At 40.7% G+C, this 15,333-nt stretch overlaps 1 long non-coding RNA gene across 1 annotated transcript; it reads left to right on the forward strand.

Moving 5' to 3' along the window:
* The first annotated feature begins 2,080 nt into the window (after positions 1 to 2,080).
* Positions 2,081 to 10,432, forward strand: LOC308563315. Its single transcript, XR_013999777.1, has 4 exons — positions 2,081 to 2,170; positions 3,274 to 3,411; positions 3,989 to 4,121; positions 9,647 to 10,432. It is a non-coding gene; the product is annotated as an uncharacterized lncRNA (long non-coding RNA).
* Positions 10,433 to 15,333: the final 4,901 nt, after the last annotated feature.

Genomic DNA, 15,333 nt, shown 5'->3' on the forward strand with positions numbered 1-15,333 from the left:
GCCCTGATGGGGAATTGAACCACGATCTCTTCTATCATAGGTCGATGCTCAACTGCTGAGACACACTGGCTGGGCTTTTCTGGTGATTTTGGGCTTGAGCCATGCTATTTGGTGCAAGGTCAAATAATCAGTCATTGCATACATGCATTGCTACGTGCGGAGCACGAGGTGAGATGTTGACACATGGACCGGGCTTTTCAGCCTTGGCTTTCAGGGCTACAGTGGAGCCGGTTGAAGAAAGACAAAGATGAGAAGGGGAGACTTGAAAACTTCAGTTTGGTGGTTTTCTTTAGTCACCAAGAGAGGTGTGACAATGTGTTCATTGTTCAGGGACAGTATTCAGGCTCATTGTTCAGGCTGCAGTGACAGGCGAGGAGGAGGAATGGGGAGTGGGAAACTGTGTTGGAGCCTCCAGTGTTCACAAGTGGAAATAGGGCACTGAGTTCCCACAAAAGTGATCAGACAAAGGCCTTCAAACTTTGCGTCTTGGCCTTAATAATCTCAACAAACTGTCTCATTCATCTGCAATTAGCCACGTAATTGGACGGCTAAGTTGAGAATGCTGGGGGAATAAAAGGTATGAAATAATCACAGAACATTCTGACTGCAGTGTATTTTCAAATTGTTCACATGGTTCCTTATTTCTGAAACTAATTATTGTTCTTTATTCCCTTTTTCTTCCTGGCTAAATTTGTCTCATAATCATGGAATTCATTGCTATAGTCCAATCTCACTGGTCTCGGCTCAACAAACTTATTTAGACTAATTTTGCCCCTAAAAACAATGTCTTTAATAACATAGAGAATAAGATTTTATATGACTGACATACAATACTACTCAAAACAAGGATTTATTTTTCTTGTTTAATCAGGGAACTCATGCAGAATAGCCATGACTGCATCAACTAAGTTTCTAGTTCTGCAGTGTGGTTCCTGGACCAGCAGCATCAGCATCACCTGGAAACCCGGTGGAAATGCAAAGTCTGGGGCCTTACGCCAGACCTCCAGCACCAGAAACACTGGAGGTGGGACCCAGCAATCTGTGAAACACTCTCCATGATTCTGATGTACGCTGGAGTCATAGACCCTCTGTTTTAAAATATCTTGAAAGCAGGCTCTGTTGCCTAAGTTGTTTTGGCAACATGGAAAGCCCTCACTGTGATGCTGTAGCCTAAGAAAGGTGGGGAGGGGCATTGACTGAACATGAGACCCTCTCCTTAGAATTTTGTTCTTCAAAGATTCATGGGTTGAATTTTTTTTTTTTAGGTCATATACCATGATGTGTTAGAAGGGGCTCTAGAAGTCATCCACTCAGAGTTCTAGTCTCAACTTGGTAACCCAACAGCTATGGAACTTTGAGCAAGTCACAGCTTCTCTCTGCTTATCAGTTTCTCATCTGTAAAAATCAGGAAATTGAAATGGATCATTCTTTCTTATGCTAACACCCTTTCACTCCTATCTCTTTTTTAATGTAAATAAAAGTACAGATTTAGCAAATAAAAGTACACCGTGTTTAAAAATATATGTCCAGTAAAATTCAAACATTAACTAAACAATTATTACTTTACATATATACTAGATATATATATTTATATACTAATATATGTGTTATAAATATATTAAAAAATACATTTTAGTACGTATTTTCTGCACACACATATGCATAGAACATACTCACACTAAAAAATTTTTGTTGTTTATCTGATATTTGAATTTTAATGGATATTCTGTATTCATATTTGCTAAATTGAACAACTCTATTTGAGTGTCGATTTAAATCAGATTACGTCAATTGAAAGAATCTAATCTAAATCTCTTCCTGGATGGAAAGGATCTGGGTTGGGAGAAGTGGAAGATACAAGATTCTGGTCCTGACCCAATCTCGAATAAGTCACTTCCTTTTGCTGGGACTCAGCATTATTCTCTGTACAATGAGAGATATTGGACTAAATTATCTCTAAAGTCCTGTCCAGCTCCAAATGTCGGTGAGTATTATTTTGGGGTTTTTCTTTGGATTGTGAAAGGCATTTCACTGTCTTTTTTTTTGATGTTTTAATTGTAGAAAAAATGGATTAATCATGTGAAATTTAGAAAAATAAGTATTCTTGATGAACACTTATGAGAAGAACTCCTTGAAAATGACTTTGACATCAGAAAATGGCTTCATTAGGGTAATGGATCCTAACTTGATATGTTAAAAGCCTTTAACAAATCTACTTTAAAAACCTCAGAATTTAGTTGTCAGAATTTATTTAACACTTAACACATGAATTACTTTAAATATCATGAGCAATGCTGTAATGATCATTCTTATAGCTAAAGCTTTTCATGGGTTCATGATTATTTCCTTAGGTAGACTCCCTGGAGTGGGGTGTAGGGTCAAAGGTGAGGGTCTTTGAGGAAAGAATACCTCTCCCTTTATCTCCCCATCCCTCCCCCATACTTCCCTCATCCCACCCAAGGAGGCCAAGGGGGATCTGTATCTGAAACCTGACAACAAATAGGTCTGGGCTGCCTGTGAATAGTTGAACCAATTAAGCAGAGACAGGGTTGAATCATATATGAGCGTTTATTCCAATAGTTCCGGCAGTATGGAAGAACAGCAGGTCGGCCATGAAAATCTGCTCTACTACCCCCCCCCCCCGCTTCCCCCTCCCCCCATAAGCCAGGTGCCTATATTGGATAGAAGGACAAACATTACATGTGAAAGTAGGCAAAAGGAATAAGAATGGGAATAATGGTTACAGGCTACAGGCAATATGGGCTGGGGTTGCAAAGGGCTAGCACCTCTGGGACTCCATTGTTTCTGCAGCAAGGTTGTTAATCTTTCCATGATGATAGGCAGTTCTCAGAACAGGAGAATGGACCTAATTCCCAAGTTAACTCCCATGTCCCAAGGAGTACAACTGTCAGCCAGGCTAAAATGTCCTTTCTCTAATCAGAACAGAATAATCACAGTTAACAGAGCATGATTCATATTTCTTATAACTATAGCTAGTCCCCACTATGCAATTTCTGCCCCTAAGACCACTATTCTACTTCTGCCCCTAACACACCCATCAGATCCCAGGTCACAGAGGGACCTTGTTTTCTAAGCCAGCACATGTGGCTGGGGTGGGGTACCCACCCAGCTGCTGACCGAGCCCTTTCTTTCTCTCTTGAAAACTGCTCTCTCCATCTGAAACTGGGCCCAGAGCTACTGCCACCAAAAACAGGCTGGACCAAGGTTTAGGTGGCCCCTCTTCTGACTCCCCTCTTCCTTTGACTCTAATAGGGGCAGCAGTCACGTTCCTTGGGTTCAGGACAGGGCTGGAGGTCCCAGCTGGAGCAGATGATTGCCTGCTTTGGTTCAAAGCCATCTAAGCCCAATTAACTTCAGATAAAAAGGAGCACTCCATGTGATCCAGCACAGGTATGGGAGTTCTAATATTAGACTTGGATCCAAAGCCCCTTGCCTTGCTTCCTTTGTGCATTTTTCTCCTGTGGGATGTAAAGAGGAAGGTGTCTGGGCTAAGGCAGCATTCATCCACATCGGGTCCCACAGCCAAATGTGCAATCAGACATCTCCAAAAAAATGGTTTTAAGGTTATTCATATGTTTTGCCAAGTTCTATATTGAACATTTATTATTTCATAAACAGAAAAAGTCATTATCTTAAAAAGTTATAATTACTCCCAACTGTTCATTTTCCCAACTAATGTTTGGGATGCAAAATCAGAACGCAACCCATTACTCCTTGACTGACTTGCTTTGTGTAACAGATTGAGTATATAATTAACAATTGAACTGTTGCTATTTGGATAATAAAGATAAAAATGTATAAAGAGGTCATAGTTGGTCTTCTTAGGAATGGAAATAAGAGGAGAAAAGAGGTAAACCTGAAGAAACAACACAACTAAGAAAAAAATAAAGGAGGAACAAAGAGTCGGGCTCTATTCTTAGGGACTGCATGGTCATAACTGTCACGCAATAACTGTTGGGTGTTTCAGAAAAAGATACTGAGAAACTATGGTGGAACCAAGAGCCAGCTTGTGGCACCCAGAATCAGCCATTCCCCTGGAACCAGTTAGTGCCTTAGAAGGAGGGTAAGAAGTCCCCTGGAACCAGTTAGTGCCTTAGAAGGTGGGTAAGAAGATTGTTCTGAAATTACTTTGCTTTTTTTTTTTTTTATGGTGTTCCAAGAACTTTAATTCAAGGCTTAGATTGTGAAAGCATGTATAAATATTGGCATTAAGAGTGTATTTGTTTAGATTATTATAGTTTTGTTGGGGTTTTTTGTAAAGACTTTTTTATGAGCAGTTTTAGGTTGACAGCAAAATTGAGAGGAAGGTACAGAGATTTCCTAAATACTTCCTGCCCCCACACATGCACAACCTCCCCCACTTTCACCATCCCCCACCAGAGTGATATTTGTTACAACCTATGAACCTACATTGACACATCATGATCACCCAAAGCCCAGAGGTTACCTTAGGGTTCACCCATTATATGGATTTGGACAAATGTATAGTGATATGAATCCATTATGATGACATTATTCAGAGTATTTTGCCTGCCCTGATTACTTTGCATTTATACTGTGTCACCATATAGTGACTTTCTCCACCCTACTGTAAAGACATCTCCCTCAGTTACCTAAGTCTAAAAAACATGTGCATGGTTGAGCACTGGAGGAAAATTCAACCAGAGTGATGACAGCAGAGAAGGGTAACTGAAGGGGTGTGAACCAGTAGGAAGGCTGGAAAACACTGTTGGGTAAGGTGTTTCCCTGGGGCTCTTTAATTCAGATTAGCCCTCTCTAAAATTCTGGTCCTTGGTTTACAGAGGAAATACTCTGTTAAGTCAAGAGCCTCAGGGTAGTAACTGCTGAAGTAAGTTTGGCTGAAGTTTTCAGTGCAGAGTTTGTTCATAGGAGAGAAATTGAAAGTTAATTGGGCTGTTGGCCCTTCTGAATGCTTGAAGGAAAATTAACAACTAGAAATGTTTAAAGGGGTTCCCAATTTTGTGTTTAGACCATTGCCAGATCACCCATTGAGAAATAAAGAACATTCAGGGTTTCAGTAATTCTTTTCTCAGGTATATTGCTAAATCAAACAGTCATTAACAAAATAAATACATTTCTTTATCTTTATTGTCTACATATCATCAGCCCTATTATTAACACTTATTTGCATAATGCTGCGCTCTGAATAAGATCGTTAATATAAATTAACTCCTTTAATCTTTTCTTTTTTTCTTTTAATCTTTTCAATGGTCTTATGAGGTGAGCAATAAAGGTAAAGGTTTGTCATCCTATTTACACACAAGGAAATTGAGGGTTCAAGGTTACACTGCTAGTTAAGTGGCGGAGCTGAGACTCAAATGTGGAACATCACACTGCTGATCTGGAGTCCTCTGCATTGCTGAGATGACCTAATCCAGGGCACACTCAACTCTCGTAATGGTTAAAAGCACTGAACTTGGAGAATATTTGTTTTAAACACAACCTTACACAAGAAGTGTCACAACAGAAATGAATCAGAGAAGTTCAACTAAAATGCTTGTGGAGACTGAGCCACTTTCATACCAAGGTAGACTGAAATGTTTATAACTACTTAGGCTCAAAGGGAACAGATTGAAGACTAATGAAGGGAACTTAACTTTCATTTCAACCTTAGAAACTAGAAATGACCTCCTTAAAGTTTGGGCAATATTGTTTTAGGACAAGCACAAACAGTGGGGTCATGTGACTGGCTGAGGTAGCCTGGCCTCTTAAGAGCTACAGAAGGTTTTTCAAATGCTCACTCCGCAAAGTGTAGAAAGTCTAAGCTCTTACCCCAGATTTTTACAACTTTTCAGAGGCTTGTGTTTTTATATTTACCTCTGGCTCTAATTTCTTTCTTCTAATGAATTACTTGAGTTTATGAACTTCACGCTATTCCATACTGGATCTACCCTGATAGGAAATTAAACCTATGTCTTTGATTTCTTTCACTCGTCTCCTACCAAGAAAACAACAAGAAATAAACATAGTCTGATTATAAAGGCCTTTGTATAGAAATGTCTGGGAAAACCAAAGATATTTGCATTGCAGAAACACAAACAATTTTAAATCATGTGTTAAAACCTCCCTCTTCCCAACGGTCATTTTGGCCACTGTGCCACCAGATGTTTCACTGGCCAGACTCCCTACATACAAGGCTTTGTGACAACTAGCTGGCTCCCTCTCCCTCTTTCCCCTTCAGTCTCTTTTCCCTACCCTTCCCACCCCAATGCTGCCCCCAGGAACTACAAATTCTTGTTATTTGTTGACTGGCACTTCAGTTCTCTTCAGCCCCTATTGCCAGCACCACATCAAAAGTCATCATGATGCTCAGTTGAAAAATAAGGATCATTAGCATATTAGCCCAGAAGACCTGCAAAGATTCTGCTATGTCTGACTTTCAAGGCATCTACATGCCTTGAAGTCCATTGTGATTTTGAAAACCACTTCCCTCCTTTTTTACAATATTATTTTCTCAAAATATCAAGGAGTACCAAAGGTCTTAGACTGAAAAAGTTGCAAGTTAATGATTACCTTGAGCATCTTGAAGGTTTCCATGCTCATATATAGTCCATAGGACATGGCCCATTGAGGATATTTCCAGAGGCTGCATCTGAGATCTGTGGACCATAGGGTTATCTCAACATGGCTTCTTTGTCTTAACCTTGTTATAGGATCCACATGTGAGAAGGAAGTATATAGGGTAGTTTCTTTTTGCCTTGTTTGGCAAATGGCCCTCAAAGTGTAATGAACCCTCCCAACCTATTAGGGACTAATCAGAAGTTAATTGTACATTGAGAGAGTATGTATGAAAGGAGCCCGAGCCCAAAAGAGTGAAAAAAAAATTAGGCCTCATAACCATTTATCACATAAGACACTTTGCTTTTTATTTCATAATGGTCCTTGAAAAGAAAATTCCTTTTATTTCATTTTCTTTATTTATGCTGAGCTTTGAAAGTGTGAGAATATTAATGAGAAAGAGGAAGAAATTATTTAAGCAGGAAAAGCCAGGAATAAACTATCATCTAGAAATATTAAACCAAGGAAACTTAAATTGCTAACTTGAACATTTTATTTTTTAAGTTTCTTAATCACAGTCCAAGAACTTATTTATATGCAGCATTTGAGACATTAAGTAAATATGTTAAATTGAGAGTCAGAGCCTTTACTTAACCCAGTCTGTTTCTTCCAGTTAAGGCATATACTAATATAAATCATATCAATATTATCAACCTCAATGTCTTTATTGACTTTGTCAGTAAAAATTAGAATATTCTTCTAATGCTCTATGCTTGTGATTATTGTGATTATAGCTGACTTGTCTGAGTGCTACCTAGGAGAAGAGGTGGGTACTTTACATAGTCTGTATTTTTTTTTTTTTTTACTTCTCATGGAAAATTTCAAATGCGAATATAGAATACCCTCTTATGCAAAAACATCAAATTTCTGTTATTCTTTTTTCATGCATTCCCCTTAACATTTTTTTTTCAATCCTTACCCAAGGACATGCTTTTTAAATTTTATTTTAAAGAGAGAGGAAGTGGAGGGGAGGTCGTGGAGAAACATTGATGAGAGAAAGAAACATCAATTGGTTACTTCCCGTGTCTACCCCAACCAGGGAGCAAACCTGAAACCTAGGTATATGCCCTGACCAGGAATCGAACCCAAAACCTTTCGGTGTTTTGGATGATGCTCCAACCAATTGAGCCACCTGGCCAGGGCCCCTCAACAGTTTTAATGAGTTATTTTAAAATAGATCCCAGACATCATATCATTTCATCTATAAATACTTCAGTGTGTATCTGAGGTAAAGACTTTGAGAAAGCCATAAAACCATGTCACAACCAATGAGATTCACAATAATTCCTCAATATCATCTAATTCTCAGTCCATACTCAAATATTCCTGATTGTGGCAAAAATGTCTTCCACACAGTCAGCTTGTTTGATGCAGGAGTCAAATGAAGTCCCTACACTACATTTTGCTGTTATTATCTTAAGTTACTTTTTATCCACACTTGTTTCCTCTTTTTTGTGTGTGTGTGCCACTTAATTTTTAATAAAGTGGGACATTTGGGGTAGAATTTCCCACTTTTGACCTTGATGGATTGTCTTTGTGGTGTTGCTGAACATGTACCACTATCTCCTGTATTTCTCTGGTAGATCTAGAACTAGGCTGGAATCAGGCTCAACTTGGGAGGGGCAAGAATACTTCATAGGAAGTACTCTGTATTTCCTCTTATACCAAATTAGGAGACTCCTAATGACTGAATATCCCACTTTTAGTAATGCTAAGATGGATGAGTGGGTTCAGGTGAAGCCAGCCTGATTTCATCCTTTTGCACACGTAAATCTTGACCCCATCTGAAAATTATTTAACTGTAACGAGTGAAGCAGGGATCTGGTTTTAAGCCATCGTTGGTTAAGTATTCCATCTGACGTCAGAGGTGAAGTGTGGTGGTACAGTGTGAGGGTAAAGGAGAAGCACAGTTTTTCTTTCTATACAGCACCGTCCAGGTCCATAAATAGAACATTGCCAGAGCCTGGAAGCCCCACATGCTCCTGCCTAATTAAAAGAGCCAGTAGAAAGAATTCCAAACATATCAGTAACTCCCCAAAATGTGAATGAGCTAAACCCATTTATTAAAATATATATATCATTTGAGGGAGAATTGACATCTTTATAACCCCGAGTCTTCCTGTGTAAGAATTAGGTATATTTTCCCTTTCATCAAGTTTTCCTTATGACCTCCAGCAGAGCTCTCAAGTTTTCTTCTTTCTCCCATGTCATTCTCATGGGGCTCCTCATCCTGTATTTGATTTTTGTTTGTTCAGTGTTTTAAAAAATGTCTAAGTAGAATAGTTGGCATTTATTGCTGTTAAATCTCAAGCCCTTGATTTAATTCCAGTCTGCGCTTCACACCCCTCTCTGTCTTCACACAAATCACTGATATAAAAGCGCGGCTGCCAGGACAGAGCTTCGGCTCTGTGCACGCTGCCGAAGATTCCCTTCACGGGTGACACGTGGCCCATTCATCAAAAGTACTTAAGAATAGTTGTATCAACATCTGTCACTTCATCTAACCACACTGTTATATGATCTGTATTTCTCCATTTTGCCTTCAAGAATGTCATGGAAACCTTTCTAAAGTCCAAGCAAAGTACAACTGCCATAGTCCCCTGATTTAGTTATAAAGTAAATCCAAAGGAGAAAAAAATACCTGAAATTAGATTGATCTGGTTTATTTTTTTGTTTTAAATTTATTTTATTTTTTTTTATTGATTTTAGAGAGAGGGTGGGAGAGAGAGAAAAACATCAGTTGCCTCCCGCACGTACCCCAACAGGGAATTGAACCCACAACTTTTATTCCAACCAACTGAGCCACACCGGCCAGGGCAACCTGCTTTCTTCTTAATGAAGTTGTACTGGTTCCTTAGAGGCATCATTTTTTTTTTCTAAGTTCCCATGAACCATTCATTAAGTAATCTTTTGGAATGTACTGGGAATCAACTCCCCTATATTTTTCATGCTCAGCTGTCTGTGGTAGGTTGGATTATCGTTACTAGTTCTCCACTTACCTGTATTAGAATAATATATTCTTTTCTTTTGCTGTGTGATGTTGCAGGATTCCCACTGGAGCCGGTGGATTCTGTTTCCCTGCAGCACTGATATTGGACATGGCCATGTGGTTGCTCTGACCATCGGGAAGAAGGCAGGCAGAAGAGACTGTGGTAGGTGCAAGCCCAGTGCTTAAAAGGCATTGCACATCCACTCAGTCCCCGGGTACTGCCATCACCAGGAAAATCACCCATCCCAGGGATTTCTGGTCCAGCAGAATGCAAGACACATGGAGCTGACCTGAGCTAGACCCACACAGCCTGAAGCAGAGCTGCCCCAGATGACCTGCACATCTGCGAGTGAGATAAATGAAAGTTGGTTGTAAGCCACTGAGATTCTGAGGTTGTTTGCTGTGCAGCAAAAACGAACACACTCTCCTTTTTGAAAACGGGACAAAACTAGTCCATCTACAGCCTTTCAGCACTTCCAGTGCTCTTCATGAATTCTTAAAGATTACACATAGTATATGCATTCAATGGAATATTATCCATCCTTAAAAAGAAAGGAAATTCTTTTTGATAGTAGCCATCCTAATAGGTGTCAGGTGTCAGGCATCTCATTGTGGTTTTAATGTGTTCATAGAGACAGAAAGTAGAACGGTGATTGCCAGGGGCTAGAAGGAGTGGGGAATAGGGACTTGTTTAATGGGTACAGGGTTTCAGTTTGGGAAGATAAAAAGTTCTGGAGATGGATGGTGGTGATGGTTGCACAATTTGAATGTACTCAATACCACTGAACTGTACACTTAAAATGGTTAAAATAATAAATGTTATACTATGTATTTTTAAATCACATATTACTATATAGTGGAGCATTAGTTTGAGTTCTCAGAAAATCCGATTTTTGAGACAAGGACTTAGGTTTAGGTCGTTTATTTGGAAGGTGGAGCCAGGAAGCTCAAGTGTGGAAATGGGGAAAGTGAGTCAGAGAAAACAAACCGCCAATGCAAGGGAGTGTTAATGAGAGAGCGCCAGCAGTGAGCAACTACTGCTTGATCCTGAGCAACCGTGTGATCGTGACTTACAAACACCTCCCTGGAGGACCGGAAGGTTGCAGCGTCTATCACTGACTCCCATTCTGCATTGGGTAAGACTTGCCTCTGGGGGCATTAACTGCCCTCCCACTTTCTGGGTTGTACCTGAGAGCCGCCAAGTGACGTCCAGTGGTGACAGAGAAAGCCATCACACAGAGAAGAGAGGGTTGGGTGCTCGAGGTGGGAGTCCAGCAGCATGCTGGAACTGTCCACCTTAGCTGCAAACTCAGGTGGGCCTCTGGGGTAAGGGGCGAGGCACCAACGATATCCTATGATGGAATGACAATCTTAGCTGCCTGGGGGTATTCAGCTGGACAACTAGGAGCTCGACTTCTCCTCATCTCTCTTGGGCTTGAGGCACCAAGGTGCTGTTTATTCCGTTTGTTCCAATTTGACCTTTCCATCTCCCTGATAAGAATGGTGAAAAGGGGGAAGAGTTATGTCTCATTCCCATTGCTTGTTCATATGATGTCACCCACCTCAAGCAACGGGATCCTGTTCTCCCACTAACTTGTACTAGGAAGTTTGAAATGCTTCATATTTTTGTGGCTTTTCTTATTCCTCCCAGTTTCACCGCCCCATCACTACCACTTGTTCCCATAAGCAAGAGAGACCACTTAGAAAGTTCACCTTGCTAATTCCAGTCTGTTTTGACAGCAACGGTCAAAGCCTTGTGTGTGTGTGCTCACGCGCACGCCAGAAAACACTAAAAGTTCCTGAGAATCCTCAACTTTTACCATTAGATAGACCTGGCTTCATAGAATTTTAAAAGTTTGAACTTGGGTTCACTGATTTAGTAGGTGGGGGGGAAGGTCCTCACCTTGGAAGACTGTTCCAAGGTTGCATTCTCTTCTGGGGATGCAATTTGCAGGTTGGTCACTAATGGGGAAAGGGGTGGGACAAGCATTTTATAATTAACCTCCCACAAGAACAACTTGTTCTTTAAATTCAGAAGCCAAGGAACTTTTAATAGAATCAGTTTAGAGGAAACTGGGTTGTTTTTTTAAAATTCAAGTGGAGCAATTCTTATTCAGTCAGAACCAAAATCCTGTCTAACTTTATTTGTATCACACTCGTTGGCACAAATCGCCTGGTGATGAAAATAAAAGAGCCTGTGTAAAGGTCTGGGAATGAAAACAACAGACAACAGAGAAAAAGGAAAAAGAAGAGTGAAAGGAAACAGCAAGGGGAGAGGGGGCAAGATGGGGAAATGGAAAGGAAGGGAAAGGGGGTGGGGAGAGTATTTGCACTGGAAGGTGCTTTAAGGAACAGCTAATTTAACCCTTAATTTAACAGTAAGATCATTGAGACACAGAGAACTTACCTTGCACCGTGGCCCGAATAGTTAATGACGAAGCCTATAGCCAAGATCTCCCAACTCTTGTTCAGTTTCCTTTCCTTGCCCCCTTCCCTCCATACAGGCTCATTCTTTATTTTTATTTTTATTTTTTTTTAACATTCATTCATTTTTTAATTGGGTTAACTCATGAGAATAGAAGCAACTGCTTCCTAGAACAGTCCAAGGGAAAGATTTGGATGCATTTAGAAGACTAGGGAAAAAACCAGGAAATTTTCAGTCAAGCATCTGACTGACATTTATTTGTCCAAACATAGTTAGTTGCCTACCTGAAAACTAAACTCTGAGTTTTCTTCTGGTTGGAAGCTGTTCCCCCAACACAGCCAATTTATCTAGCACAGAAACTCCTTCAGGGCAGATTCCAAAGCTCTATCCAGTTGCTCTGGAAACTGGTTACTGTCCTGAGCCATCCTGACACAATCCACCCCAGCCTGAGGTGTGCCGGGATTTCCAGTAGGGAAAGAGTGAAGCTGGCAGGGCTTCCATTCTGATCATCTAATCTTCTAATCTTGCGCTAAGGTATATGTGGTTCAACACCACACACACACACACACACACACACACACAGAGGCACAGGCACAGGCACATAAACATAACTTGTTCAAGGATTTTTGCCTTTCAGCCCACTTCACCCATATCTACCTTTTGTATCAGTTAACATATTGTAGGGCAGGAGGGGAGTGGGTGCAGCTCTAGGTAACAAGGAGTTGGAGAGCCCTACTCTGAAGTAAAGTCCATTTCCCAGGATTACTCCAGTGGAATGTTCTGATGTTTCTGATACCCTCTGACAGGTATTCAGAATCTGGGTGTATTTAACAAACTATGGGTCAATGACACCCAGAAATCCTTTTGCACCAATTTTTATGCTTGGAGGTAATGGTTAGTCTGTGGAGAAGTTGGAAGTCAAGTTCAAGGGAGGAAAATAAATTCAAGGGGAGATTAGAGGAGATACAACCTTGGGGTGCTGTTTTCATAAGGGAAAACATGAAGTTTAGGGCACAAGCATCATTGCTAAAGGACCTAGGAGCCTGAGCCAGGGTAGACCTGGGTTGGAGGTTTCCACCTGGGATGCAGTGTGGCTCGTGCAGCGGCCGAGATGGAAGGGAACACAGGGAGCAGTGTTGACATCTAAAGGGCTCTGCGGCCCTTTGCTCAGGAAGCAGCGGCCTATGAGGGGGAGTTCGCTGCTCTTAGAGAGCAGGCCTAGCAGCAGCTGTGGTAAGACACTGCCCTCAAGTGGCTTGTGGGCTGGGGATCCCAATGAAGAGGCAATAGCCAACTTGGTCTGGGACATATCTGCCACCCGCATTAAAAGTGGAATATTGAATAATCCTAGGTCATATAGGTGGCAACTGTGAGCTAGCAAAATCATGTATTAATGTTAGCATGGTGTGCTTCCACATGGTGAGGAGACCTGGGAAGAGGCCATTCTCTCATTCCTCCTCCTACACCCATGCTCCATTTTTCTCCAGCACCCCTGATTCCAGCTCCACAGATCAAAAACATCATTTCCCCATAGCACTTCTGCGTCCTGCAGTTGTACGAGTTATACACCACTCACAGTTATGCAAGTGTATATTACATGATTGCAGAACTACTCACCTTATAGACAACATAGATATTTTGTAAATATTTTGTGACAAATGGCTGTGAAATGACTTGAGGTCAGCAGCTTTTTCCTAATTTACACAAGGTTGCCATATTGGCAAGTAGAGGGCTTCCCCAGAGTTCCTTCAGAGCAAGCCTCTGATCCAGGTGTGGTAGCCCAGGAGATACCCAGATGGATTCCCACAGAAGAAAGGCCCCCCAGGATTGAAGCTGAAGTTGAGGAACTGTTAGACTTTCTGACGTTATTACTTAGCTGTATGGGTTAGGGAAAGGGTGAAGACAAAAATGTGTGGATTCTTAGCAGTTGACTGTCAAGTTATGAGATGATCTATAAAGACAAACTTGCCTCATTCAGGCACTAGTTCTGGACTGACAGCTCAGGTGCAGAATGAGTGTTCTATTCATCTGTTTGTACAGACTCAACATAATACCCATCACCTAGATGTTCGCTGAGTTGAATTTTGTTGAATTCCTGTTTCAATAAGTGTTATCAATAAGCACATCAGTAGCAGACATATTTGAAGTTTTACCACCTTTCATTAGAATATAGTTCCAATATACAGATGATATATTATAAAATTGTACACCTGAAACCAATATAATATTATTAACCTATGTCATCCCAATAAATTCAATTTTTAGAAAAGAAAAGCAGTTTGAGTCTTTTCTCTGTGTCACAGCTTGAGTGGGGATGGAAGACTGTGTAAGATAGAGGAACATGACAGGAAAAAAATTAACATTTGTCAAGTACCTACTATGCACTGAATGCTCTACTCTCATGATCTCTGTTAAGGGTTTGGTGTAAGGTTTAGAAGTTCTAGTCTATCCTCCACTCTCTTCCTCTCTCAATGTTATAAACAAGCAAATTTACTCACTAGGGACAATAACCATATGCTAAACAAAGAAACATTTTAGAAACAGCAGCCTCCATCCTACATCAGTAGTAAACAGGAGGTTAGAGAATTGAACTTATGAAGAGGCCTCCTGGTTCTTCCTCTCCTGAATCAAAGGTGGTCAGTTCCCCAGAGCAGATCTAACCCAATTTACCACTCAGTTCCCTGTAGAGATGCTGGAACACAGAGAGAATGTATGAGGTAGGCCTCGAACCTCATGAAGATAGGAAATAAAAAGAAAGAAATGGCTAACCTATCCAAAGGACCCAGGCCTTCTTTCTGAACCAACCCCATTGTATTAGTTATCATTGCTGTGTAACAAACTATCCCAACACCTAGTGACTTAAAACGATAGCATTTATTATCACCCAGTTTCTGTGAGTCAGGAATCTGGGCATGCCTTGACTGGGTCCTCCAGCTCAGGTTCTCTCACACAGTGCAATTCAGTTCCTGTGAGCTGTTGGACTGAGAGCCTCAGTCCTTTACTGGATTGTTGGCCAGAAGCTTCCCTCAGTTAACACATGGGCCTCTCTATAAGGCAGTATATAATATTAGCTTGCTTCATTAGAAAAGGCAAAAGAAAAAGGCAAGAGCAAATAAGAAGTCACAGCTTTCTAAAACTCTAATCCCAGGAAATGATATTTTTTTCAATTTGCCATAATCTGTCCATTAGACTATGAAAGACATTTAGGAAATTCAAACATATATGGAAAAACAACACACTCCCAAATAAACAATGCAATCGAGTAAATCAGAATTCTGTCAGCAAGAAAAGGTGAGTAGAATGGCTGTTGGGTAAGCAA

This window comes from Miniopterus schreibersii (genome assembly GCF_964146895.1).
Source record: "Miniopterus schreibersii genome assembly, chromosome: 10".
NCBI classification, from domain to species: Eukaryota; Metazoa; Chordata; class Mammalia; order Chiroptera; family Miniopteridae; genus Miniopterus; species Miniopterus schreibersii.